This window comes from Myotis daubentonii, chromosome 2 (assembly GCF_963259705.1).
Source record: "Myotis daubentonii chromosome 2, mMyoDau2.1, whole genome shotgun sequence".
Classification (NCBI taxonomy): domain Eukaryota; kingdom Metazoa; phylum Chordata; class Mammalia; order Chiroptera; family Vespertilionidae; genus Myotis; species Myotis daubentonii.
In genome coordinates, this window is record NC_081841.1 from 16,882,002 (window position 1) to 16,908,724 (window position 26,723).

Here is a 26,723-nt window from a genome sequence, read left to right on the forward strand (position 1 = left end):
CGCATGTCATTGTAGGAGAGAGACGTGGTGGGAAGTTGGACCTCCGTGTTTTTATAATCCCAAGGGCTTTGCCTGTAACCTACAAGCTTAGAATCTGAATCATGAGTTACAGATGCTTGCTCAGTTGGATTTTTGTATTAGCACAACAGCAAGAAAAACTGTGAGAATCAAGCAGTTTAAAATTAAGATTTGCGTATCTATTTTGTGTCCTATAGAAGAAGGATTTATAGGATGCACTGGCATTAAAGGAAATATATTATGATGATACTTTTATAACTTAATTTGTTTTAGAAACATTTTCTTCTAAAGTCAATGGAGTGGATTGTGTTAAAGGGATGCCATATGATTTATGAAAACAAAAATAAGTAGCTAAGTATCATGACTTGTATGAGACTATTTACTTCATTTAGTTAGTTAATGTGAGCTGTGACGCTTTCTCAGGTAGCAGCTTAGTCTGGAAGGTCCACAGCTGGTTTTACCACATAGCCTGCTTTTGCTTTTGTTTGTTTGTTTTCTGCACTGTCTTTTGTAAAACATCATACTGTTGGCTCCAATAGAAGGTCTTTATGAATGATGATGATTAATTATATATGCACAGAAGTAAATATTTGTTGGTTTTACAAAAAGAATTTGTATTGGTGAAATATTTATGATAGTAACCTTAATGTCAGGAGAAAATTCCCTGTTTAAAAATGTAAAAACGTATATGCTGTCTTCAAATTACAAAGCAATTACATTTCAATATTTCCTTGAAATAGGTTAGAAATGAGCCCACATTTTTTTCTGCATTAACAATCCATGGTGTTTAGGTTTTTATATCTGTCCCTAAGATTTATATAAATTTGCTGTTTCTGACCCTCTATGTTTAAACCCACAGACTTTTGGAAAGCCCTCATTTACTAGACCAGTTCCTTTCTTAAACTTTTCTTACTGTATGTACCATAGTAGCAAACAGATTCTGAGCAAACATCCCAAATGCATTTATTTATAAATTATATATATATATCTACTAGTATCCTAAGAATATATGATGTAAATTATGAGTAATATACTACAAAAGAAACTCAAGGGAGGAGGATAAAGATATAAGTGTCAATAGAAGCTCTAATTTTATTCTTTTACTTAGTGGGTAATCTGTGCCCCCTGTGGTCTGCGCACTCTCTTTGGAGACCATGCTCATTCAAATTTGTAGCTTTCAGATAGTGATGGAAGGGGCATCTGGCATTGCTGGGGTGACATAATTTGAGGAAACGATGGCCAGTCCCGCCCCCCCCCCCGCCCCCTGTAAGCCAAAGACTGTATTGTGATAGTAGCATGAGAGAAATTAATGCTCATAAATTGAAATTAAGTTCTTCAAATTCAAGTTCATACTTTCATATAAGCAATCGCTCTTTGTTTCTGTGACAAACCTTTATATTTTGTTCCTTAAAAATACTGCCATTTTAAAGATTAAACTTCACAGGAGGCAGAAAAGCAGAAGGAACAGATGAGTAAGAGCAAGGAGTTCTGTTTATTTGGAATAATCCTATCTAATAAAAGACAAAAAGGGTAATTAACCGTACCTCCACTACGCTTCCCATTGGCTAATCAGGACGATATGCAAATTAACTGCCAAGAAAGATGGCCGTTAACCGCCAACAAAGATGGCAGTTAATTTGCATACATAGGCACAATGCTGGGAGGCGAAAGGGGAAGGATGGAAGAAGCCGCCTGACCGTGATCGGAAACCCAGGTGGCAGTTAAGAGCCGGGTGGCAGGGCAAAGGCGGCCCTGGGGCTCAGAGGGAACACAGCGATGGCAGGGGGCCCCCGCCCCGTGTGCAGCCCGCCCCGTGTGTGGCCTGGCCATCGAGGGGGGCTCAGAGGGAACGAGGGGATGGTGGGGGCCAAGAGTGCGGGGCTCAGAGGGAACACAGCGATGGCAGGGGCCCTGACCCCTGTGCAGCCCGCCCTGTGTGCAGCTCCGGCCATGGGTGTGCGCGTGGGTCTCAGGCGGAACGCGGGGATGGCGGGGCCGCCGCCCCCCGTGCAGCCTGTCCCGTGTGCACACTGGTCATCAGCGTTGGGCTCAGGAGGCTCGACCAACAAAGCCGGACTGTGGATTGGGAATGGGCGCAAGGCAGAACTCCTGGTCCTTCCCCCCAGCCGGCAGGCTCCTATCCATCTTCAGTTTCTACTGAAAGGAATGTGGCGCCTCCACTGCACAGCCGCCCAGGACTCACAGGCTCCAGAGTGGAGACTTCAACAAGGACTTCAGGCCTGCTCAGGGGAATAACCGCCACCTCCCTACTCCACAGCTGCTTCTGTGTCTGCCAGAAACTGCGCATGCTCCTCCCTGTGACATGGCGGGGCCAGAGCCTGAGTGAGGGGTTCCACCATGGCATAGCAGCTGGACCAGTGCAGGGATGGAGGGAGGGAGGGCGGGGAAGGAGCAAGGGGGAAGCCCTGGTTCCCTGCTCCTCCTCCCACAGGCGTGGCCCTGGCTGCTGATATGATAAAAGGAGTTGTGTTTTTCTAACTCTGTCTGGGTAAAGGAAACAAGTGTCTGTTGACTTCTGATCTTACTCTCCGAGCTGCCAGTTAATCCCTCTGGATGCATCATGTCCAACCTCCATAGGATCCGAGGGGCAGGATCAACCTTCGTTCCATAGTTGAGGAAACTGACCAATAAACACATGTGTCTCATGCCTCAGTGTTAACTCCCACAGAAATCTCCGGGTAATGACTCAGATTCTATATCTAAGGGTATATTTTCTTCTGTTTTCATGTTTAATTCAGACCCAGGAGTCAGATAATACAATAAAGAATAAAATGAGTTCAGAGGGCTCAGCATTGTATTCCCAGGGCCTTTGTTCCCACACAAACTGCAGAACTCAGTTATCCTGAGATGAAAGGAAAGGAAAGAGAAACGTGAAAGGTTTCCCAGCTCAGTCACAGAGACATCTCATAACCACATATTAAGGACACGGCATTAACTTAGGGGTGGAAAGGACACAAATGGAATAGAAGATGGAGCCACTTGGAGTGAGCAGGCCAGCAGGGGGGCAGTTGGGGGCAAGCAGGCCAGCAGGGGGGGCAGTTAGGGGCAAGCAGGCTGGCAGGGGGAGTAGTTGGGGTGAGCATACTGGTACAGGGGGCAGTTGGGGGTGATCAGGCTGGCGGGGGGGGGCATTTGGGGGCAAGTAGGCTGGTGGTGGGGAGAAGTTGGGGGCAAGCAGGCTGGCAGACAGGTGAGTGGTTAGGAGCTGGCAGTCCCAGATTGTGAGAGGGATGTCTGACTGCCAGTTTAGGCCCGATCCCTGTAAACCAGCAGTAGGACATTCTTCCAGGGGTCCCAGATTAGAGAGGGTGCAGGCCGGGCTGAGGGACACTCCCCCCCACCCCGAGTGCACAAATTTTTGTGCACCCGGCCACTAGTAGAGTTTATAAAGAGAGGAGATGGGGGGAAAAGGGGGTAGGTATAGAAGGATAGGTAGAGGTCAGGCCATGGATGATTTTGAATGTCATGCTGAGAATTTTGATACTTATTTCGTAGGGAATGAGGAAAAATCTAAAGGATTTTGGGCAGGTAAGACATCAATGGAAGTGGCCTTTCACAAGATAAATGTGGTAGAACTTGTTATTGAATGTTGAAAATGTAATCAAATTATTTTTATCCTTGTCTGCAGCCTGTGTTTTGTTTGGGTTCATTCCCTGTTTTGTTTGAATATTTGTTTCCATTCATCAAAAATGTTTTTTTCTGAGTTTTGTTATGAATTATACTCTCAAATTATGCATCAATTTAACCAAGTACTTATAGATCACCTATAGGTCATAATAAAAGCCTAATATGCAAATAGACCGAAAGGCAGAACAACTGGTCGCTATGATGTGCACTGGCCACCAGGAGGCAGACGCTCAACATAGGAGCTGCCCCCAGCCTGCAGGCCCCAACTGGTGGCTGTGGCGGGGGCGGGGCGGGCGGCACCAGGCCAGCCCTGCCAGTCACCCTGCAGAGAGAGACGACTGGCAGTGGTGGCGGGGTCGGGGCTAGCGAGCAGGCAGTGCCAGGCCGGCCAAGACGGGTGTGAGCAGGAGCCCCGATCACCCTGCTGGTCGCCCCACAGATCAGCCCTGATCTCTGGCCAGGCCTAGGGACCCTACCCATGCATGAATTTCATGCGCCAGGCCTCTAGTAGGATTTATAATAGCAATAATGAGAGACAGTGCCTGACTTCAAGGAATTAAAAATACTTTTTCCAAGGAGTCTCTAGTCACAGTGTGTAGGCAATGCTAACATATACCAATAAAGCAACAGCTATATAAGAGCTACATTTATTAGATGCTTGCTGTTTGCTATTCTAATGCTTTCTATGATTTAAGTCATTTTGATCCTCATAGTAGTCCTAAGTGAGTTATAGGCTTGGGAAATGACTCAGCAAGTGGCAGATTCAGGATTCAAACTCAGAGCCAATGTCTTATATTTCTCATAATAAACTATACTGTGGCCAAAGGATTTTTTTTTTAAGAAGGAAGAGATTAGTGACAATTCAGTGGCATTCATTGAAGACTTCATGGAGGTAGGGAGAAACGAAACTGGGTCCTGGTGGAAGAGGAAATGTGCCTTGTACTTGTATTAGAACGAATGAATAAATGGGAGAGGATTCCAGCCTGCAGAGACAGTACAGAGGTGAGACGTAGCATCTCATTTAAGGAGAGTAGCTTTCCATGAGAGTTGATTTGAGAAAGTAATGGGAAACAAATTTGCATGAGTTATATTCATACCTTACACTTAGGGAGCACTTTATTTATATTAACTGGTTTGATCTTCACAATAATCCTATGAGATAGGTAGACTTATTTTTCCCGTTTCACAGATGAGAAAACAGAGGCACAGAGAACTTTTATGATTTTCCCAAGCATACATGGTAAGTACCAGAGCCAGGATTTGAACACAGACAGTCTGGGCTAGAGCCATACCCCTTACCAGACAACATTTTGCTAGGGGCAGATAATTATATTTGGAAAGCTAGTCAGAAGTTTAATATTTGATGCTGAGGAGAATAAACACTTGAAAAGGAGAGTTCTCTCATGAAAATGAGATTTGGGGAAGATGAAAATGGTAACTGAATGTCAGATGTTCTGGGGAGAAGCTCAGTGAATCTCAGCAGTGGTTATGCAGTAGACTTATCCGATGAGGCTTCAAGAAATACGGAGGCCCTCATATACCATGTCAGACCAACTAAAGCAGAATGTTTTGGGTGGCTCTAAGCCAGCCGTGGGCAAACTACGGCCCGCGGCGTTTGTTCGAAATGAATAAAACTAAAAAAAAAGAGACTGTACCCTTTTATGTAATGATGTTTACTTTGAATTTATATTAGGTCACACAAACACTCCATCCATGCTTTTGTTCCGGCCCTCTGGTCCAGTTTAAGAACCCATTGTGGCCCTCGAGTCGAAAAGTTTGCCCACCCCTGCTCTAAGCATTGTTCTTTTAAAGAGCTTCTTCTAACATGCACACTGTTGGTCTAGAGGACTCCAAATCTGCCAGGTCCCTGCTGAGGTAATTCAGGCCTGAGGTGCTGAGTTTGAGCTGAGGTCTTGATAACAGCACACAATTATAGACTCTCAGAGGTGGACTAAATTTTATAGATCTAGAATCTGGCCTATTTCTACTCCCCAGGGTAAGAGCTCTAAAACTCTCTTGAGTTAGGCACATTTTAAAGTTCTCATCAAGCAAATTCCAACTACCATTCAGTCATAGTCCCAAATTAAAATTATTTCTATTATATCAGAATGTTAAATGTGAACATTTTTGTTGGTTTATTATTCACATTACTGGCTGAAGGATAGGCATTTAGGTTCAGTTAAAATTTAATTTTAGATGATATGAAACATACCACTTTTCATTGTAATATGACAAATCCAAAAGTAACTTAGAAGGAATTAAAATGTAAGGAAATGTGTTGTGTAGCATTCATATTATTAATAAATGTATTATATATTAATGATGTGGCTTGAATTTTGCGACTATTTTAACTATTCTTAGTTCAGTTTAGCTTTTATTGCCTTTTTCTTCCAATAGAGGGCACTCTAATTCAGTAATTTAAAATACAAAATCATTCATCTTATGTAAGAACTTTATTTTTGAATTGGAGGTTTTTGGTTTTATTAAAATATAAAATTAGCCTTAAGGTGGTAGTTTGAACAATTTTACTAATATGAGTGAATTAAAAATTAAATTCTTATTGTGGTTGAATGTATTTGATTAAAAATTTTGCATTTAATATGAAAACCAGCTCAAGTTATAATTACATTTTCTCTTGCATAAATTTTAATTCAGAAGTTAGTCTCTTTTAAAAGCTTTTATAATGTGCATGTGGAGCCATTTTCTAAATTGAATTAAGACATTATATAATCTAGAATGTAAATTTTGAAGAAATACAAATATCTTCACTTTTTTTTCAACATAGGAAATTTAGGTTTTGGAAAGAATATAAAACAATCTGAAAAAATTTATGTTCTCTTCACTTATTTTACCAACTCATATATTCAGTTTTCCCCTCTATGTGTATAAATGCTGTGCACAACTCTTAAACGTGAACACACCATGATATAGAGAAATTTGATGATAACGTAAAGATCACTAGAGCAGGTATCAGAATCTAGGCTTCAGGAAAACATATTTAAAAATTTTAAAATAGAAACAATAGTGTGGTGAAGGCCTGGGAGGGGTAGGTGCTGGGTGGAGGGGATCAATGGGGAAAAAAAACCCACAAAGGGGACATCTTTAATACAATAAAGGTAAATTTAAAAAAATATTTAAAATAGAAAAAGCATTATTGTCTCATTAGTCTATGTCTCTAAGAAATAAACAGGAAGCTTCAGGGATAAAATGCATTATATATTTTTTCTCCTGAGGGGGAAAAAACCTAGAAACAAGCAGCATCTAAGAATTGTTGTTTGAAAGTGGTTGTGCAATTGCAGGTTTTGGGCAATTTTATTCAGCCAGTACACCTCTTTTCTGTTATTTCACTTCCTTTTTCAATGCAAAAATCTTAAATTACATGTAAACTTTCAGAAGTGTGAGGTCTTTTACTTGAATATTTCAAGATTTCAAGATTCAATGTCTCAGTTTTTATACCAAGCTTCGATAAACTGCTTGAGAATACTCTTGGGAGTTGGGGGGCGGGGAGTGGGGAGTCTCTATAGGAAAATATACTTAATTTGGTACCAGAATTCAAGTCTTAAAGGTCAGTAGAATCAAATGTCTAAAATTCAAATGGTGTTTCTGAAACAAAGTTTACTTTCAAACCCATTCAACACAATTTCTAGAGCTTAAAATCAAGAGTGCATCAGTTTCAGAATTGTGAGAGACTGCAATAGCTTTCCCATCCAATTCCCATAAGGTTCAGAACACTTTGGGAAATGGATTTTCTGTAACATAAGCAGAAAGTTCTTACAGGATTATAACTGATTCTTTAGGATATGAGTAGTTGTTGCTGTTGTTGGTGTGTGTGTGTGTGTGTGAGTGTGTGTGTGTGTGTGTGTGTGTGTGTGTGTGTGTGTGTGTGTGTTTTATAGTGGAGCCAAGTCTTAAGCCGTGGTAACTATTGTCTTATTGGGAAGATAGTGTTCAGAGAATATTCTGACTTCAATAATTCATGTCTTACATAGTTGCACACATTTTTTGGAAGTGGCAACTCAAAGCTGCGGTGTACTAGGCCCAGTTTTGGATTGTCCTGACAGATTTTTCCACAATTTAGAGAATGTGTAGATTCTGATGACTTACATTAATATTTTAAAACAAATACCTTTAACCCTATATATGTACATGCAAGGAAAAATCCAGAATCTGTATGGTAAAATTCTTGTCCCTTCTGTCACCTGAAAAAACTTTTTGTATCTGTAGTGACTCTAGGAGGATCCTTGAGATAAAAAGTCATTCTTCTGAACGTATAATACAATTGATTTTACTTTCATGACACATCTCTTTGTTCTGCTTTCCCTTGTAGTTATATACATTTTTATATTACTTCTTACAGACTCCTTGATGGTAGAATCTATATTTGATTGATCTCTGTAATCACATCTGCCTACACAGTGCCTTGCATGTAGTCGTCTCTCATGGAAATTCATTGAATGAATAAATGCATAAAAAGACAAACACTGCATGTAAAGGTGCACATAAACCATTGCTGTAATCACACCATTTTCATGGAAACACACGATGAATTATTTGGAGATGAATTACAGAGTCCAAGGACAGGTTTTTCTCATCAAGCATGGAGCATCAACCATCTTTCTTAGGGAAGAGTTTAGTCTAGCAGTTAAGAGTATGAGATTAGAAGTTACACATGAGGACTTTCAATAATCACTCAGTGTCTACATGGAAGGGATTTCTCAAGTGAAATGCTAAATACTCTGTTCTTGGATTGGTCTTAGTAAATATTTTACTTTGTAAAAGACAATCATATATTCTAGTCAGGTTTGTCGGATGTTAGGGAGGAATTGCAAACATGGCAAATAACAACTTACATGAAAAATATCTCAATAAACTGAGATTCTTGGCTCAAAGTAAAAACACGGAACTCAGTGGGAGTTAGAACAAAATCCTGTGTTTGGATTCCTAAAAATTCAGTGGCATAAATATAAGATGGGAGAGATTTAATAGGGGGAGTTGTTCATGCAGAAAGGTCTTCTGAGTGTGGACGTTTGGACAGGATTAAATATCAAGGACCTTTTGTCATAGACCAGATGTCTCTACATTGTAGACAGGACCAAATGTCCTGTAATGGTTCACAGAGCTTAATCTATATATAGTTCTTTTCCCTATTGTCTCTACTATTGAAAAACATTCTTTACAAAACCCTTTTTGATCCTCCTGTGTGTGTATATATATATATATATATTTTTTAATATTTTTTATTGATTTTAGAGAGGAAGGGAGAGGGAGAGATAGAAACATCAATGATGAGAGAGAATCATTGATCGGCTGCCTCCTCCACCCCCACTACCGGGGATTGAGCCAGCAACTTGGGCATGTGCCCTGACTGGGAATCAAACTGTGACCTCTTGGTTATAGGTTTATACTCAGCCACTGAGCCACACAGGCCATGCTGATCTTCCTATTTAGATCCAAAGATTGGGATCAAATATTACATTTTATTTAAAAATCATTGCATATTTTCATAGTCTGTTCTGTATTATTTATGCATGAATTTTTGTTTTTGGTTTTATGGTAAGCTCCTTGATGTCAGGGGATATATTGATCTCTCTGTGTGTTTATCCTTAGCATAGTTCCTCACTCGCAAGCTTAATAAACATTTGTTGAATAGGTATGCTAGGCCATGGACATCAAAAAGTCTGTTTGGTACCTGAATTTAGATGCAGACCTAAGGGAAGAGTTCTAAAATGGAGTCATTCTAATTTCAGAAGAACAGGTCAAGTTATATATTTCTTAGGTAGCAATACAGTTCTTTCAGTAATATCAAGGAAATCTTATATTACAAACACTATGTTTGATTCCTGATAACATATATAATGGGAATCTACTATGAGAATATAGGAACATACGTCTCACATTAATAGTTTTCAAATTCTTCAATATTTTGTGATAAATATTTTTAAAATGTATCTGTTTTCTTTCTGTACAAGTTGAGATTGGCTATTTTCAACCAGGCTGTTGGTTTTTTTTTTGTTTTTTTTTCAGTTAATCATAAGAAATAGGCTTAAGCCAGCACCTTGGTTTCCCCCGATTATTAGTGATTCTTGCTGATAATGATGTGTCCAGCTGATGTACAGTATTATTGTTTGCATGTTCTTAAACTGTGTTTCACACTAAAATGCCTCTTAATATTATGAGCAAAGTGTTTAAACTTTTAAGTATTTGAATTTTTTTTGAAGTTTGGGAAGTTATTATTTTATCTAGTTTGCAGATATGACATCAGCCAGTTTTTGTTTTGATATTTTCATTCTCTCTGATCTCTCTAAAATCTCTGACTTGAATTTAATCTTCCTAACAGAAGAGCTCAACTATTATGATGTCCCTGACAAGTTATACTTTACTCTTAGGAGCTAATTTAAAAAAATTAGTCAACTGTGACCTCATAGGTTGACCCTCAACCACTGAACCACACCAGCTTGGCAGGAGCTAATTTTAATGTGTTTTTTTTAATAATTTTAATAATAATTCAATGTTCTTCTAACCTCACTTTCCAGATAATGATGAAGTTAAATTTTGACAACACTCAGCTGCATGCTACATTTGATTGGCTGCCTCCTGCATGCCCTCCAATAGGGATTGAGCCCATAACCCTGGCATGTGCTCTGATCAGGAATTGAACTGTGACCTGGTTCATAGATTGACGCTCATCCATTGAGAAAACCAGCCAGGCAATTATTTCTAGTTTTATTTTCACTTTCCTTTGCCAGAATTTTTATTTCAACCATCTATGCTTTTTAAAGCTCAAATATTTTGGTGGCTTACAGTTTCACAACAGTTCCATTTAGTTGCTAGCTGTCAGTCTCTGCTATCAAATAATTAATAATGATAAAAAAGTCTTAATTTGGAGAAAGAATGAGGTAGCCAAGAATATGAATTTGATGGGGAATGAAAAGCTCTGCAATGGAAAAAGATAATGAACCAGTAAAGTGGAAATAGCTTGCCCCAAAATAAATGAGACAAACATCACCATGATATATTTTTTACTATAATCATCCATTCTATGTTGCAGAAATAAATCTATTCCAGCCTTGAAGAAGATTTTCTTGCCCTATAATCCTACTCTTTCCTAGCTTTGAGCCTCTTTTCTAAATATTTAATGTATCTTTATTGTCATAGTCACTATTACCATCCTTACCAACTTACTGACACTCCCCCTATTAAAGAATTATACTAATTTTTTCAAAACATATACAGTAGTTGTAACTCAGAGTGACATTATAGAGAACAGGAATTTTAAAGTCAAACAGACTTGTTTGGATACCAGTTCTCCTTAGATAAATACTACTCTGATCTTTATATTTCTCATCTGAAAAATAGAGTGCCATTTATATGCAAAAGCCACTACACACAGCTTGGGTGAGGTTGTAAATTGGATGAGGCGGGGTCTTAGGAATCACCAGGGTGGAGCAAACAGAAATGGCTGCCAGCCAGCCCTGCAGCCTGGGAGGTCCCAGCATAGGAACAATGATCCCTGCGAGCACCTCCACCTGGGAGAAAGCCGCCCCTGAGTTCCTACCCCAATGCCAGACAATTCAGTTTCTGCTCATATGTGTCTGTGTTCATTGGGGATTTGCCCTGGTGCTGGAGCTCAGAGGAAGTGGGATCTTGTAGGTTCATGGTGCTGGCCTTTTAAGAGGAACAGCTGGGTCTCCAGCAGCCTTTGTGTCACATTGCCCCAATCCACACTGGTTTTTACAGCTCACAGTTATGGGGACTTACTTTCCCAGCTCTGGGACTCTGGGCTGGACTCCTGGTGTTGGGCTGGGACCCCTTGCTCCTCATGGGCAGCCTCTGCAGAGACAGTCTCCCTCCCAATTAAAAAAGTGGCACACGTGGGTGCCGGACTACCAGCTCGTTCCGTGCCGCCACACCTCCTACCAGTCTCAGTGTGCTTTCTTCTTTACTTCTCCAGTTGTAAGACTTTCATTCTGCCAGCTTTCCAGAGGTGCTTGATGGTGGTTGTTCTGTATTTTAGTTGTAATTTTGATGTGGTTGTGGGAGGCCGCAAGTACAGGCATTTACCTACACCTCCATCTTCAAACCTAATTAGTCTTTTAAAATTCAACGTTACCAATGTCTTTCTTCTCATTCATCCTATTATAGCTAATCAAAGCTCATCCCATCACCTCATAGCTATGTCATACTCCCTCACCCCCAGGTTCTGGGCAACATAAATAGATGAGGTCATTTACCAGGATAATCTTCAAAGATTGTACTGGCTCAGTAGCATTCCCTGTGAGAGTTAAGTGAAGTTCTAGATAAGGCCTCAGGAATGGAAACGTTCACAGAGATTGTGTTTCATGTTTATAATTGGTTTTTAATTGTCCTTCTACTGCTGTAATTCCCTTTCAAATAGAATGCATAACCAGCATACCACACATGACAAAAGTGTGTGTGTGTGTGTGTGTGTGTGTGTGTATAAGAGTGGCAGAGACAGATCAGTATTAGCAGTAGGAACTTGTATATTTGCTCTTTGATTTAAAAGTTCTATAATTTTATCTCTTCCTTTGGAACGAGTAGCATACCAAAGAGTGTCCCTGCTTTAAATACCTACTTGCAAATAGCAAGTGCTCAATAGGTATTTTTTTGGATGGATGAAAACACAAATTCTACTCATATCTTTAATATTTGAGTAAGATTCAAATATAAATTTTTAGAAATTATCAAAATTATGAATATAAAGGTATATAGGGAAAGAGTACTATAATAGGAACATATTATTTACCAATAAGTTAGTGTAAATATTCTGCAAAAAATAAAAAATACATTTTAATATTTTATATTCTTGAAAAGCCTCATTATACTTTGAAAAAACTAAAATGAGAGCCCCCCCCTTTTTTACAGGTGATCCATTTTTCTGCATTACTTCAGTTCATTCACTCAGTAAACATTCATTATACCTCTACTATGCACCAGCTACTGTTTTAAGGCAGATAAAACATGAATGAGGCATTTGTCTTGTTCTCAGGAGCTTGGAGTTTGGCAGAGAAAGCAGATACATTGCTAAATAATAGAAATGTAGAGTGATAAATTAGTTTACCAAACAATCCAGTAAATGTTAGTATGAGGTGCTATGGAAAGGAGGAACAATTTAGTATCTTGTCTGACACATGCTAGCTATTCCATAAAAGTATGTTGAGCCCTGGCCAGTGTTCTCAGTGGTTTGAACGTCGGCCCGGGCACCAAAGGGTTTCAGGTTCAATTCCTGGTCAAGGGCACATACATGGGTTGTGGGTTTGCTTCCTGTCGCCGGTCTGGGCACATGCAGGAGGCAACCAGTTGATGTGTCTCTCTCACATCGATGTTTCTCTCTCCCCCTCCCGACCTCCTTCCCACTCTGAAAAGCAATGGCTAAAAATACCCTCAGGTGGGGATTAACAAAAAAAAAACAAACAAGAAACAAAATAAGTATGTTGAAAAAAGAGATAGCTGTGTTTTCATCAGTGAAAATGAAGAGGTCATCCTGTCCCATTTGAATAGAGTATGGGAGGGATATTAAAAGGTGGGATGACACCGACTATTTGATTATGAAATAAGGAGGGCATGTCATGAACTGACTCTAGTATAGTTCTGTGTTCATCTCTCATTACTTTCCCTACTAACCAGTACTTCTGTGAACTTTCCATACTCTTTTTTACCTGTCTTTACATACCTGAAGTTCTGACCCTCTCTTTCACTTCGCATCAACTTTATTGTTTTTAATTCTCCTCATCCATCGAAGCTTGACTCAGATGTGACTTTCTTCCAAGCGTAGCCCATCCTTGAACCCTCTCCTTGGTCTGAAATAGGTGCTGCTCCAGTGCTTGCCCGTGCTCTGTAGTAGTACTGATTGTGATTGTAATTGTGGTGAGTAATTATACACTTTGTTGGTTTCTTATTCTTGAAATTACAAGGCTATGAACTCCTCAAGGGCATTCTATGTATATTTCATCTCTGTATGAGCAGATTCTAATATAATGCCTGTAAATAAAAGGAGACCAATTACCCCGGATGGGTGGCTCAGTTGTTGGAGCGTTGTCTTGTACACCAAAGGTTTTGCATTCCATGCCTGATCAGGGTGTGTAGGGGAGCAACGGACCAATGTTTCTCTTTCTCTCTCTTCTCCTTCCTCTTTCTTTAAAATCAATAGGCATGTCCTTGGGTGAGGACTGAAAAGAAAGGGGGGAGGGGAACCAATATACTTTCATTGACTCAATAAAGAAAAGAATGAATACGTGGATGGATGGGTGGATGGATGGATGGATAATTGTTAGGAAGGTGAGCACTAACGCTTGACTGGACATTGAGAAAAACTTCCCCTACTTCAAAATCTTGTCAAGTGGTGTGTGCTTTTTTCCTTCATCTGTTTTGAATGATTTCACCCTACTTCTTACCAAATGAGAGCTAGTCTGGTGGGACCATTTTTACTTCTTTTAAAGTTAATCTAAATTTATTTTCTGGTAGTGTTCTCAAAAACATTTTGTTACTTTTTAGATGCTTCATGGGAATTTGATAAAATTGATAAGACTGGTCCTTATTTTTAGTTTTAGTAAAAAAGAGGTTACATTATCTGATTTTTTATAAGAAAGACAAATCTTTAGGTTAAAGATTTAATTGATCACTAAAGTCATTAATATGGTTGATGTCTTAATTAAGTGTTAAAGGAGTTTAGGATCTGCTGGGATTAAGCAAAGAATAAACTTTGAAAACTAATTTTATCTGAAATGTAGACTACTTCTGAACATTAAAATATTTCTCAATTGAAGTTAATGTATTTGTATTGAGTTTTGGGGATATTAAAATTTTAGATTATAGAGTAATAAATGAATGTTAATGGTTATATGTTATTGACATAAGCTATATTAAGGCAATGCTAGCTGGTTTAGAAAAAATTAAGACAAATCATATAGTAAATAATAGCTCAGATATAATGGAAATTAATTTGTCACTCCTTACAAGTCTATAACTGCCGGGAGCCGGTCCATCCTTGCTGTTTCAAGGGACCTGGCATATATGGCATACGGCTCTTAATATGTTTGCTCACCTTCTTGGCGCTGTGTTTTAACCAAGGTCACCTCTCCGAGAAAGGTTGAATCCCCAGGTAGGGATTTTCCCCTGAAGTTAGGGAGGGAATAAAACCCCTCAACTAAGTGCCAGGCGGGTAATTAATCCCTTTAACTATGAACAATCATGCTTAAACTACATAATCTTTTCTCCCTGGAATGGAGATAAGAAACGCCCTAACCTTTGTAATAGAGATTGATAGGATTGAATCAACTGGTATAAATACAGATGTAACAAGACAGAGACAGACAGAACTTAAGAAGAGAGCCAAGAACACAGAACTTATAAGACAGAACTGAGAACACAGGGGCTTGGAAGACAGGACCAAGAGAGACAGAGCCTAGGCACAGAACCTACACAGAACATTCTCTAGAGACAGAAGAACTTCGCTGGCGAGAGCATGCCGGAGGATCCTGGAGAGGGACTGGCCTCGGAGCCTAGAGACAGAGCCTAGCGGGAGAACATGGCAAGGGATCCTGGACTGAACCTGACTACAGAGATTGGCAGGAGAACCTGACTGGAACCTGGACACTGAACCTGACTGGAGAGCCTGGACAGAACCTGGCTAGAGAACCTAGCGAGGGAACATGGCTACAGAACCTCGCTGGAGATCCGAAGCAGAACCTCTCTGGAGATCCAGACCAGAACTTGGCTGGAGATCCGGGCTAGAGATCCTGGCTAGGCTGCTGATCAACTGAACGCTGTCTCCGTATCATTCCTTCTTCGCCGACTCCGTCTACACCTTTGGGGACCCCTGGACCCGCTGGGGTTGGACCCCGGCATCTGGCGCCCGAACAGGGACCCCTAGGTAAGCGCCCTGCACTTGGGATGGATCGGACTCCACCATAGGAAGAGGGTGGATAGTCTTCGCCGACTCCGTCCACACCTTTGGGAACCCCTGGAACAGGATTCCCTTAGGTAAGCCCCCCCATTGAGAACCCCACACTCGGGACGGATAGGACTCCACCGTAGGAAGAAGGTGGATAGTCTTCGCCGACTCCGTCCACACCTTTGGGAACCCCTGGAACAGGATTCCCTTAGGTAAGCCCCCCCCATTGAGAACCCCACACTCGGGACAGATAGGACTCCACCAGGGTGCTACAGACCCCCCTATAGAGGATAAGTAGGGTAAGAAGGTGGATAGTACAGAACTTAGATTGAGAAGATGTGCCATACTGAGTCCAAAGAAAGAAGACTCTGTATTGATTCTTAGATTGAGAAGATGTGCCATACTGAGTCCAAAGAAAGAAGACTCTGTATTGATCTTTAGATTAAGAAGATGTGCCATACTGAGTCCAAAGAAAAGAAGACTCTGTATTGATCTTTAGATTAAGAAGATGTGCCATACTGAGTCTAAAGAAAAAAGACTCTGTATTGATCTTTTAACATATGTGCTTGCTAGCAGAGGAATTAAGGTTACTCCCAGTCAGACAGAACATTTTATACAAGAAGTATGTCCATGCTTTTCTGAGGAAGGAAAGGTAAATGTAATGGCATGGGAGAAGGTAGGCCCAAGGAGCCTTATCCTTAACCCCACTGCAGCCTTTCTACCCTGGGAAAGTGCAGGATTGGCAAGCTCTCCCTGGGATGATAGATCAGGACTCAGGTAATAGCGGAAAGCGCCAATCCTACTCTTAAAATGGATATAAGAGAGCATTTGAGGTTTTTCTTTTTAATGCTTGCTTTTAAAAAATAAAAAAGGGGGAATTTGCCGGGAGCCGGTCCATCCTTGCTGTTTCAAGGGACCTGGCATATATGGCATACGGCTCTTAATATGTTTGCTCACCTTCTTGGCGCTGTGTTTTAACCAAGGTCACCTCTCCGAGAAAGGTTGAATCCCCAGGTAGGGATTTTCCCCTGAAGTTAGGGAGGGAATAAAACCCCTCAACTAAGTGCCAGGCGGGTAATTAATCCCTTTAACTATGAACAATCATGCTTAAACTACATAATCTTTTCTCCCTGGAATGGAGATAAGAAACGCCCTAACCTTTGTAATAGAGATTGATAGGATTGAATCAACTGGTATAAATACAGATGTAACAAGACAGAGACAGACAGAACTTAAGAAGAGAGCCAAGAACACAGAACTTATAAGACAGAACTGAGAACACAGGGGCTTGGAAGACAGGACCAAGAGAGACAGAGCCTAGGCACAGAACCTACACAGAACATTCTCTAGAGACAGAAGAACTTCGCTGGCGAGAGCATGCCGGAGGATCCTGGAGAGGGACTGGCCTCGGAGCCTAGAGACAGAGCCTAGCGGGAGAACATGGCAAGGGATCCTGGACTGAACCTGACTACAGAGATTGGCAGGAGAACCTGACTGGAACCTGGACACTGAACCTGACTGGAGAGCCTGGACAGAACCTGGCTAGAGAACCTAGCGAGGGAACATGGCTACAGAACCTCGCTGGAGATCCGAAGCAGAACCTCTCTGGAGATCCAGACCAGAACTTGGCTGGAGATCCGGGCTAGAGATCCTGGCTAGGCTGCTGATCAACTGAACGCTGTCTCCGTATCATTCCTTCTTCGCCGACTCCGTCTACACCTTTGGGGACCCCTGGACCCGCTGGGGTTGGACCCCGGCATATAACAGTTGTTCCTGATAGCAGGTGGCTCTCCTCCAAGTAGGAATTCAGGAACTTAGATTCCTTACATCTGGTGGCTCTGCCACCTTGGGCACAGGATCCAAGATCACCTGGCTCATCTGTAAAAGGTGGCAAAGGGTAAAGATGATGGGGGATACAGGTAGGAGGTTAGGGGATGGGTCTGGAAACAGCAAACATCACTTCTACTCATATTTCTTCTTTGACTAGTACTCAGTCATATAGTTACAGCATTTCAATCTTCATGGGAAGTTAAGAAGTATAGTCTAGCTATATGCTCAAGAAGTAGAGGAAGCAGGTTGGTAATCACCTAACCAGAATTGGCTGCAAAATATGTTTTATAATTTAAATAGTTTTTCTCTATATAGATACTGATTTTGATAGTTCTCATTCATCAAAACTTTTTTCTATAGTTATAGGTAGTTCCACATTTAAGAATGCATTTATTAATTAAAGTCTTCCCTGTTAAAATTGTGGAATATTTTTCTATAACAAGGCCTTTATGCAAGACAATTTTAAGCTTTAATTTCTTCCAAAAGAAAATTATAGTTATCTCTACTCATTGGCTTATCATATATATATATATGAAAGGTCCTTTATATATTTTAGAGTAATTATGAACACTTACACATAATTTTTGATGCATTTACTTATATGTATCAAGTTATAAATAACTGCTACATTCACTAATTCACACATTTAAATAAATAAAATCAGCAATTTTAATATGCTTGAGTAAGAAAGAATCCCAGATCTTATTTTCCAAAATACAAATGGAAATGACTTATTTCTTTTTTACATTAAAAATTTCCTCATTAAAATAGAATGTTAATGATTTTTGAGATATCTGGTAAATAAGTCAGTAATTACTTCTAAATATCATAGTTAAAATTTGGATTATTACCTTTGTCTCTGATAGCACACCTGGATATGCTATCTTTGGTTACTTTCCTTATAGTGAACTATATTTGCTTTCATTTGGTTTTAGAATTGCTTTTATTCTATATACTGATTCCTCCCCAAAGTAACATTTTTCATCTATCTTGATTTAAGATCTTTCAATCCCCAGAGACTATTTCTGCAACCCTAGTTTCTGATAATCACATATATAGCCTTGGACCTCATTTTGTTTATATTGACTTCCTTCAGGAGAATTAGGTATTGTTACTTTGAAACAGTCCTATGATCACACTCTAGGTTCTATGGTGAAGCTTGGTCTACTTTTGTCAAAGACATGTCAAGCAGAACACTGTGCATGGGTTCCCAAAGCTAGAGGAGGACTCTGTGGAGGATAGCAGAGATCATCACTATGACAACCATCCAGAATAGATGTTGGTCCTAGCCAGTCTGGCTCAGTGGCTAGAGCATCAGCCTATGGACTGAAGGGTCCCAGGTTCGATTCTGCCCTGGTTGTGGGCTTGATCCCCAAAGAAGGGTGTGCAGGTGGCAGCTGATCAATGAGTCTCATCGCTGATGTTTCTATCTCTCTCTCCCACTCCCTTCCTCCCTGAAATTAATAAAAAAAATATTTTAAAAAGAATAGATTTTAAACACTTCTGCCCAGTCACCCGAGTAAACAAATGCACAAGGCTGAGATATGAATTAACACACATGGGAACGTTGGGGAAAGTGTTAAAACTGCTGCAGAAAGTCCCACCAGGGGACAGTAGAACCAGTTACCACTCGTGAGGTGGTGTGGCTTTTGCATTTAAATACGTAGACTATAGTTGTAGATATGTAATATTTATTTATGTCGGTCAAGTTACTATGGTGTTTTTTCCCCAACATATGTTAAAAATAAAATCTGTTAAAAATAACAGTGAATTAATAGCAAAGAAAAAATAATAACCTGTTAATTTAATTATAAGAAAATCTTGGCTAAAAGCATTTTATAATTAACAGGGTGTTAATTTTCACATATGGCACATGGACCGGGAATTTTGTCTGTTAAATCTGAAGTCTGTTAAATTGAGGTCTGTGAAATGAAAGATTCACTGTATAATGGGCTTTCGGCTTTAAGAGACACCCCCTTGCCTGAATTAATCTGTTCTATCGATGTTTTACAGTACTGAACACAGAGGACCTGAGCCCAGTAAGAAAGGAGCCCCTGCAGCTGTAGGTGCTATGTATGATTTCAGATGCCTTTCAGAAGGTAATGAGGTTGTACAGGGACTGGGGAACATAGGGACATAATGAGAACAGTGAGCAGAGTTTGTGCTGTGTCTTGAGGTTGCTGTTGTTAGTGAAACTTTTAATAATGTTTTTTTTTTGTTTTGTTTTGTTTTTTACCTTAAGTTAGAAACTTCTGTTGATCAAGTCCAGAGTAGTTTTGCCTCATATCAAAGTATATACTATTTAGTGTATGTTGAGAAATCTTACACTAAGGGTATCATATGATTGACTCTTAGAAAGGAGAAATTAATTTATATGAATTTTTAAATGTAAAAATCCATTTAAAACTCTTCACCCCACTCCCTTTCTTCCTTCTTTGTCACCTCTACTGTCTCATTTTATTTTTCCTGATGTTTTAATATTTTCACAGTACCATCTTTGTCTCATTAGGATTGTTAATGCCATGCCTTTCAGAATCTACCCAATTAAAGCTAGGGAAACTATCAAGATTCATGAATTTTTTCCAAAACTTATTATTTAGTGCCCAGGCATAGTTCTTTCTAAGACAGAGTTCACTGTGGAGAATTTTAGCTGACATTAACACTGTTTTATTTTCTAACTAGAGGCCTGGTGCATGAAAATTTGTGCCCTTGGGGGTCCCTCAGCCTGGCCAGTGCCCTTTTGCAGTCCAGCACCCCTCGGGGGATGTCCACCGGCCAACTTAGGCCCTCTCCCTGGGGAATTGGGCCTAAGCTGCTAGTCAGACATCCCTCTGGCAGCCGGAAGCCCTCGGAGGATGTCCAACTGTGGCTTAGGCCTGCTCCCCAAGCTGTAGTTGGACATCCTTAGTGCTGCTGAGGAGGTGGAAGAGGCTCCCACCACTGCTACTGCACTCACAGCTGTCAGCCCGGCTTGTGGCTGAGCGGAGCGCCCCCTATGGGAGGGCACTGACCACCAGGGGGCAGCTCCTGCATTGAGCATCTGCTCCCTGGTGGTCAGTGTGTGTCACAGCGACCAGTCATTCTGCCATTAGGGTCAATTTGCATATTACCCTTTTATTATATAGGACTAGAGGCCCAGTGCAAAAAAATTTGTGCAATTGGGGGGAGGGGGGGGGGTCCCTCAGCCCGGCCTGTGCCCTCTCGCAGTCTGGGACCCCTCAGGAGATAACGACCTGCTGGCTTAGGCCTGCTCCTGAGTGGCAGAGGGCAGGCCCAATCCCTAGGTGCAGCCCCTGGTCGGGCTCAGAGCAGGGCCGATTGGGGAGTTGGGGCACCACCCGTGTCATGCACAGAGCAGGGCGGATCGGGAGGTTGCGATGCCACCCTCAGTCATGCTCAGGGTAGGGCTGATTGGGGGGTTGGGGCACCGCTCCCTGTCACACTCAAGGCAGGGTCGATGGGGAGGTTGCAGCGCCACCCCCTGTCACGCACAGAGCAGGACCAATCAGGGGGTTGGGGCGCTCCCCCCTGTCACTCACAGAGCAGGGCCCATCAAGGGGGTTGGGGCTCCTTACCCTGTCACGCACAGAGCAGGGCCCATCAGGGGTTGGGGAGTTCTCCCCTGTCACGCACAGAGCAGGGCCCATCAGGGGGGGTTGGGGCTCCATACCCTGTCACTCACAGAGCAGGGTTGATCAGGGGATTGGGGAGCTCCCCCTGTCACTCACAGAGTAGGGCCAATAGGGGAGTTGGGGCACTGCCCCCTGTCACACACAGAGCAGGGAGGATTAGGGGGTTGGGGTGCCGCACCCTGTCACACTCAGGGCAGGGCTGATGGGGAGGTTATGGCTCTACCCCATCACACACAGAGCAGGGCCTGTGGGAGGCGGTTGGGGCACCACCCTCTATCACCCACAGAGCAGGGCCGATCATGGGGTTGGGGCGCCGCCACTGTCACACTCAGGGCAGGGCTGATGGGGAGATTATGGCTCTACCCTGTCACACACAGAGCAGGGCCCGTGGGGGGGGGGGGCGGTTTGGGCGCCACACCCTGTCACACACAGAGCCGCAGGGCAAACACGGGGTTGGGGAGCTCCCCCCTATCAGGCACAGAGCAGGGCTGATCAGGGGGTTGGGGTGCCTTCCCCTGTCATGAACAGAGCAGGGCCGATAGGGAGGTTGTGGCCCCACCCCCTGTCACACACAGAGCCGCAGGGCGATCAGGGGGTTTGGGCGCTGCCCCCTGTCACGCTGATCCTGGTGCCGGGAGGCCTCGCGGCTCCACTGATCCCGGTGCTGGGAGGCATATTACCCTATTACTATATAGGATAGAGGCCTGGTGCATGTTTGGGGGCCGGCTGGTTTGCCCTGAAGGGTATCCTGGATCAGGGTGGGGGTCCCCACTGGGGTGCCTGGCTAGCCTGGGTGAGGGAATGATGGCTGTTTGCAGCTGGTCACACACCCTTCAGGGTGGGGGTCCCCACTGGGGTGCCTGGCCAGTCTGGGTGAGGGGCTGAGGGCTGTTTTCAGGCTGGGACTGAAGCTCCCAACTGCTCCTTTTTTTCTTTTTTTTTTTTTCTTTATTCTGGGCCAGCTTTAGCTCTGGCTCCAGCTCTTAGGCTTCTGCTGCTGAAAGCAGGTATCTGGTTTGTTTGGGTTCTATAATCGAAACACTGTATAACTCCAGCTCTGAGATCCCGGCCTGGCTGAAAGCAGGTTTCTGGGGTTTTGTTTAGCTTCTATATTCGTTACAATGTTTCTTAAACTGCAGGCTCAGAGGCCAGCAAAGCAGGCGGGGAGCGTTGGTTTCCTCCATCGCTGAAGCAAGCAAGCCTCATGTTAGTTTCAAGCTGCCTGGCTGCCAGCCGACATCTTGGCTGGCAGTTAATTTGCATATCTCGCTGATTAGCCAATGGGAAGGGTAGCCGTCGTACACCAATTACCATGTTTCTCTTTTATTAGATAGGATGGTTGCCATCTTTGTAAATGGCTACTAAATATGATACCAGTTTAGTTTTTGTGGTGTTATTATTTTAACCACTTTCTATAGTTGGTGACAAATACTTCAACTGCTGTCAGAGTCTCACAGGGATAGAAAATTGCAAAATAAGTTACTTTAAAACTTTAAAATTATTTAGTACAAATGTACCACTACAGTCACATATAGGTTCCCATTTGTACCAGAATAAGATTTACTTTATTAGTCCTCTTTTCCTCTTTATCAAATAAAAGCTTAAAGTTGTGTTTTGAATTGAGAAAAAAGATCACTTGCCTTTCCAAAAAAGGTCGATTTTAGAAGTAGACTTATAAAAACATATTCATAATGAAGATACTTAGAAATCACTTAATAAAGAATGAGTGGCAAAATTAGGTCAGTGATAAATTGCATATATGTTATAATTAAGGAAACAGTAGCCATATGGACTCAGAAGTCTTTTACTCTAGTCTATTATTTTAAGTGTACCTTTATATTTCATTGTAATTGTGACAAAAGTCTTTTTCCATATCTGTAGGTTTATAGTAAGTCCATTTTCTAGAGAGACTTATTATAATTAAGGACCTGCTTAGAAGAGGTTGCTTAAGTCAGATACTATCTGAATAATTAAGGCAGTGTTTCTACCAGTGAGGCTATAAATTAGGGGGAGCACTTAGAGGAAGTTGATATAGTCTCATGAGATCAAAGATTTATTACCAAGGCTTGGCCAGTTTAGACCATGGAAGACATTCTCTCATACAGATTCATTGTGATGATTGAATGGGTAGTATATGTAAAGTTTCTAGCTCAGTGCTTAATGTAAATTCTCCCCAAATGTTAGTGTTAGTCAACTATTGCCACAGTGATGTTGTGTAATAAACCTCCACCAAGCTCATGCTCAGATCAAGCCAAACTGAATTTTCTCTTAAGTGCCTCTGATTTAAGCTGTGGTTCAGTCCCAGGTTTTGAGGCAAGTTCAGATTTATTCCTTATGCCTTATTCTGAAGCCCAATTGAAAGGGGTACCTGGGTTGTATTCATATGTTGATGTATGAGTTCAAAAGCAATCCAAACTCTGCAGGCACATATATTTTTAATTTTTTTATTTTTAAAGTATATTTTATTGATTTTTTACAGAGAGGAAGGGAGAGGGATAGAGAATTAGAAACATCGATGAGAGAGAAACATCGATCAGCTGCTTCCTGCACACTCCCTACTGGGGATGTGCCCGCAACCAAGGTACATGCCCTTGACCGGAATCGAACCTGGGACCCTTAAGTCCTCAGGCTGACGCTCTATCTACTGAGCCAAACCGGTTAGGGCTCTGCACTATGCAGACATCCTGCTTTATATTCCAGTTTCCAAATGAAGTCTGTGGCCAAGCATAAAGGCATGGGGAGTGGGAATTATACTCTATATCACATTGGGGAGAGGAAGTAAGTGAATATATGCTGAATAAAACTCAGCTTTGTTAGCTATGATATCTCAATACTTTTTCTTGTAATTAGCAAGGAAAAATAACACTCAGCTGAAATAATCTGATTATTTTTAAATCTAATTTTCACAAATCTTATTTAAGAGAAATGTTGGTTTATAACTGAAGAAAATGACTGATGAAAGAAAATGTACTTATTTGCTAACATAATTTCAGAATCTCCAGTATGTTAACTTATTCAGTGTATGGGGACTGAGCATCTCAATCTCGCTGATCTTTTTCTACTAATGAGCTATTTAACCATTTCCTTCTATTGCTCTTTAAAAAAAAATCTTTATTGAGATATAGTTTACATACAATAAAATTCATCTACTTTAAGGGTACAGTTAGATGAGTTTGACAGGTAAATAGTAATGTAACCAGAAATACAATAATGATATAGAATATTTCTTTCATCCTACCAAAGATCCTTTATTCCGTTTAACAGCCAATGCCTACCCAACAGTCCCACCCATTTGCTTTCTATCGCTATAACATTGTCTTTTCTAGAATTTCATATAAATAGAATTGTACACACCTTTGTGTCTGGCTTCTTTCACTTAAATATTGATTCCTTTTTATTGCTGAATAGTATTCCATTGTATAGATATACCACATTATGTTTATCCATTCACCTATTGGTGGTCATTTGGTGTAATAGCTATAATAAATAAAGCTGTGAAAAGTTGCATGCAAGTTTTCCTGTTTTTATTTCTCTTGTAGGAGTGGTAAACATGTCAGAGTTGGATTATTGTATCATATATTACATGTATTTTAACTTTTAAATAACTTTCCAAACTGCTTTCCAAAATGGCTGACTTACTAACTTCCTACCAGTAATGTATAAATATTCAAGTTGCTCCCTATTTTTTCATGAGTAATATCACCAATCTTTTTACTTGTAGCCATTCTAATTAGTGTATAGAGGTATCTTATTGGGGTCTTAATTTGCATTTTCTGAAGACAATTGATGCTTAAGCATCAATAGTAAATTATTTATGTTTTTATATTGAGTTGAAATAGTTCCTTATATATCTTGAAAACAAGTTTCTGTCAGATTTATGGTTTGCAAAGTTATTTCCACAGTGTTTAGCTTGCCTTTTCTTTTATTCTAACAGTATATTTTGAAGGACAAACTTTAATAAATTTTGTTGAAGGCCAATTTAACAATTTTTTGGTGTATGATTCATGCTTTTTGTGTCCTAGTTAAGAAATATTTGCTATCCCAAAGGTCACTGTCTCAGAGAATTTTTCCATTTTTCCTATGTTTTATTCTAGAAGTTCTATAGTTTTACATTTTAAGATACCATTTATTTAAAATTATTTTGTATATGGAGTGAGGAAGCATTGAGTTTGTCCAGCATCACTTTTTGAAAATAAACTCTAGTTTTTTAATTACCTCACTACTCTTGTTAATCAATTGACCAGTACTTCTGGCATGACAGCATGAGGAGCTCAGTGGACCCACTCCCCAGAAAAACTGGTGGAAATAATTTATTTAAAAAACCATTTAATGTCTCTGTAAATGATACTAAGTGTATACCAGTGATGGCGAACCTTTTGTGCTCGGCGTGTCAGCATTTTGAAAAACCCTAACTTAACTCTGGTGCCGTGTCACATATAGAAATTTTTTGATATTTGCAACCATTGTAAAACAAAGACTTATATTTTTGATATTTATTTTATATATTTAAATGCCATTTAACAAAGAAAAATCAACCAAAAAAATGAGTTTGCGTGTCACCTCTGACACGCATGTCGTAGGTTCGCCATCACTGGTGTATACAATAAAGGAAGAAACATTTATTCAAGAAAAAAAATCTGTAGTTTCATAAGAACAGTGAGACTCTATGGTATCTGAACTGAGACCCACTTTCTTTCTCTCCCATCTCAACTTGGCAAGATGGAAACTCAATACTGGTGACACCAAAACCAATGGGCTCCCTCACCCTCCAGCTCCACTCAGAGGGCTAACTTCTGGCACAGGCAGGACATCACCATTTCTCATCCTTCCCCAGCTATTATTTCTGAGGCTAAATTTGGAGAGTGTGGCCAAGAAGTGTGGCTCTCTTCTTCAACCCAAATCCCACTCATGGGATGAACTCTCATCTTGGATGTGGCACTACTGTCAATACTGGGGCCCTGATCACCCTTGCCATGGCCTGTAAGGTGATGAGGCTGCTGTCCACCCTAATCTCTCCCTGTCTCCTCAGAGTGATCAGCTCCTACAGGGAAGTGCCAGTCAGACATGTGTCATTGTCTATATCCCTAGCTTCAGAGGACAGGCTCAGAGATTTTTGCCTGGGAGGAGAAGCATCTAATCTGAGAAACAAATAGTTTGGGGTAGTCTTATTCATTGTATCCTCTAACTTAGTCTTTTAAACAAGAGCTTTTTCTATAAAAAGTCTTTATAAAACACATATACTATTGAATTTTTTATTTTATCCAAGTCTTGTATCTTATATTGAGGAAATCAATGAATACTTTTCAAGTAAAGATAAGAATAACATTAGCACAGTACATTCCAGTTTTTAAGATTATTTCATTATAAGGACGATAGCTCTTTTCTTGACTTTATTATAGATACAACTCCATCAAGACCCGAGAAACTAGCGTAAGGAAGCTGTATATTCCGTTGACCTAGTCATTGGTTGTGGGACTTGAAGGAGAGGGACTTTGTTGATGTCTGGATTTTTCAGCCTGGGTGGTTTGAGCAGTGGTAATTTCATTCAAAGAGGAGTTGGGAGGATATAAAGATAGTGATTAACATAAAGCAAGCTGAATTATAATTAAAGGACAGAGGAGAAAGATGGTGATTAATCAGTAAGTCTCAAATGTAATGGGCTTTTGTTGATTCTGATGCATGCC

General features: G+C 40.9%; 1 protein-coding gene across 5 annotated transcripts in view; it reads left to right on the forward strand.

Annotated features, from left to right (window-relative positions):
• The window catches only part of ANKS1B (ankyrin repeat and sterile alpha motif domain containing 1B), an 827,013-nt gene that overhangs the window by 128,741 nt on the left and 671,549 nt on the right, over nt 1–26,723 (forward strand). The window lies entirely within an intron of this gene.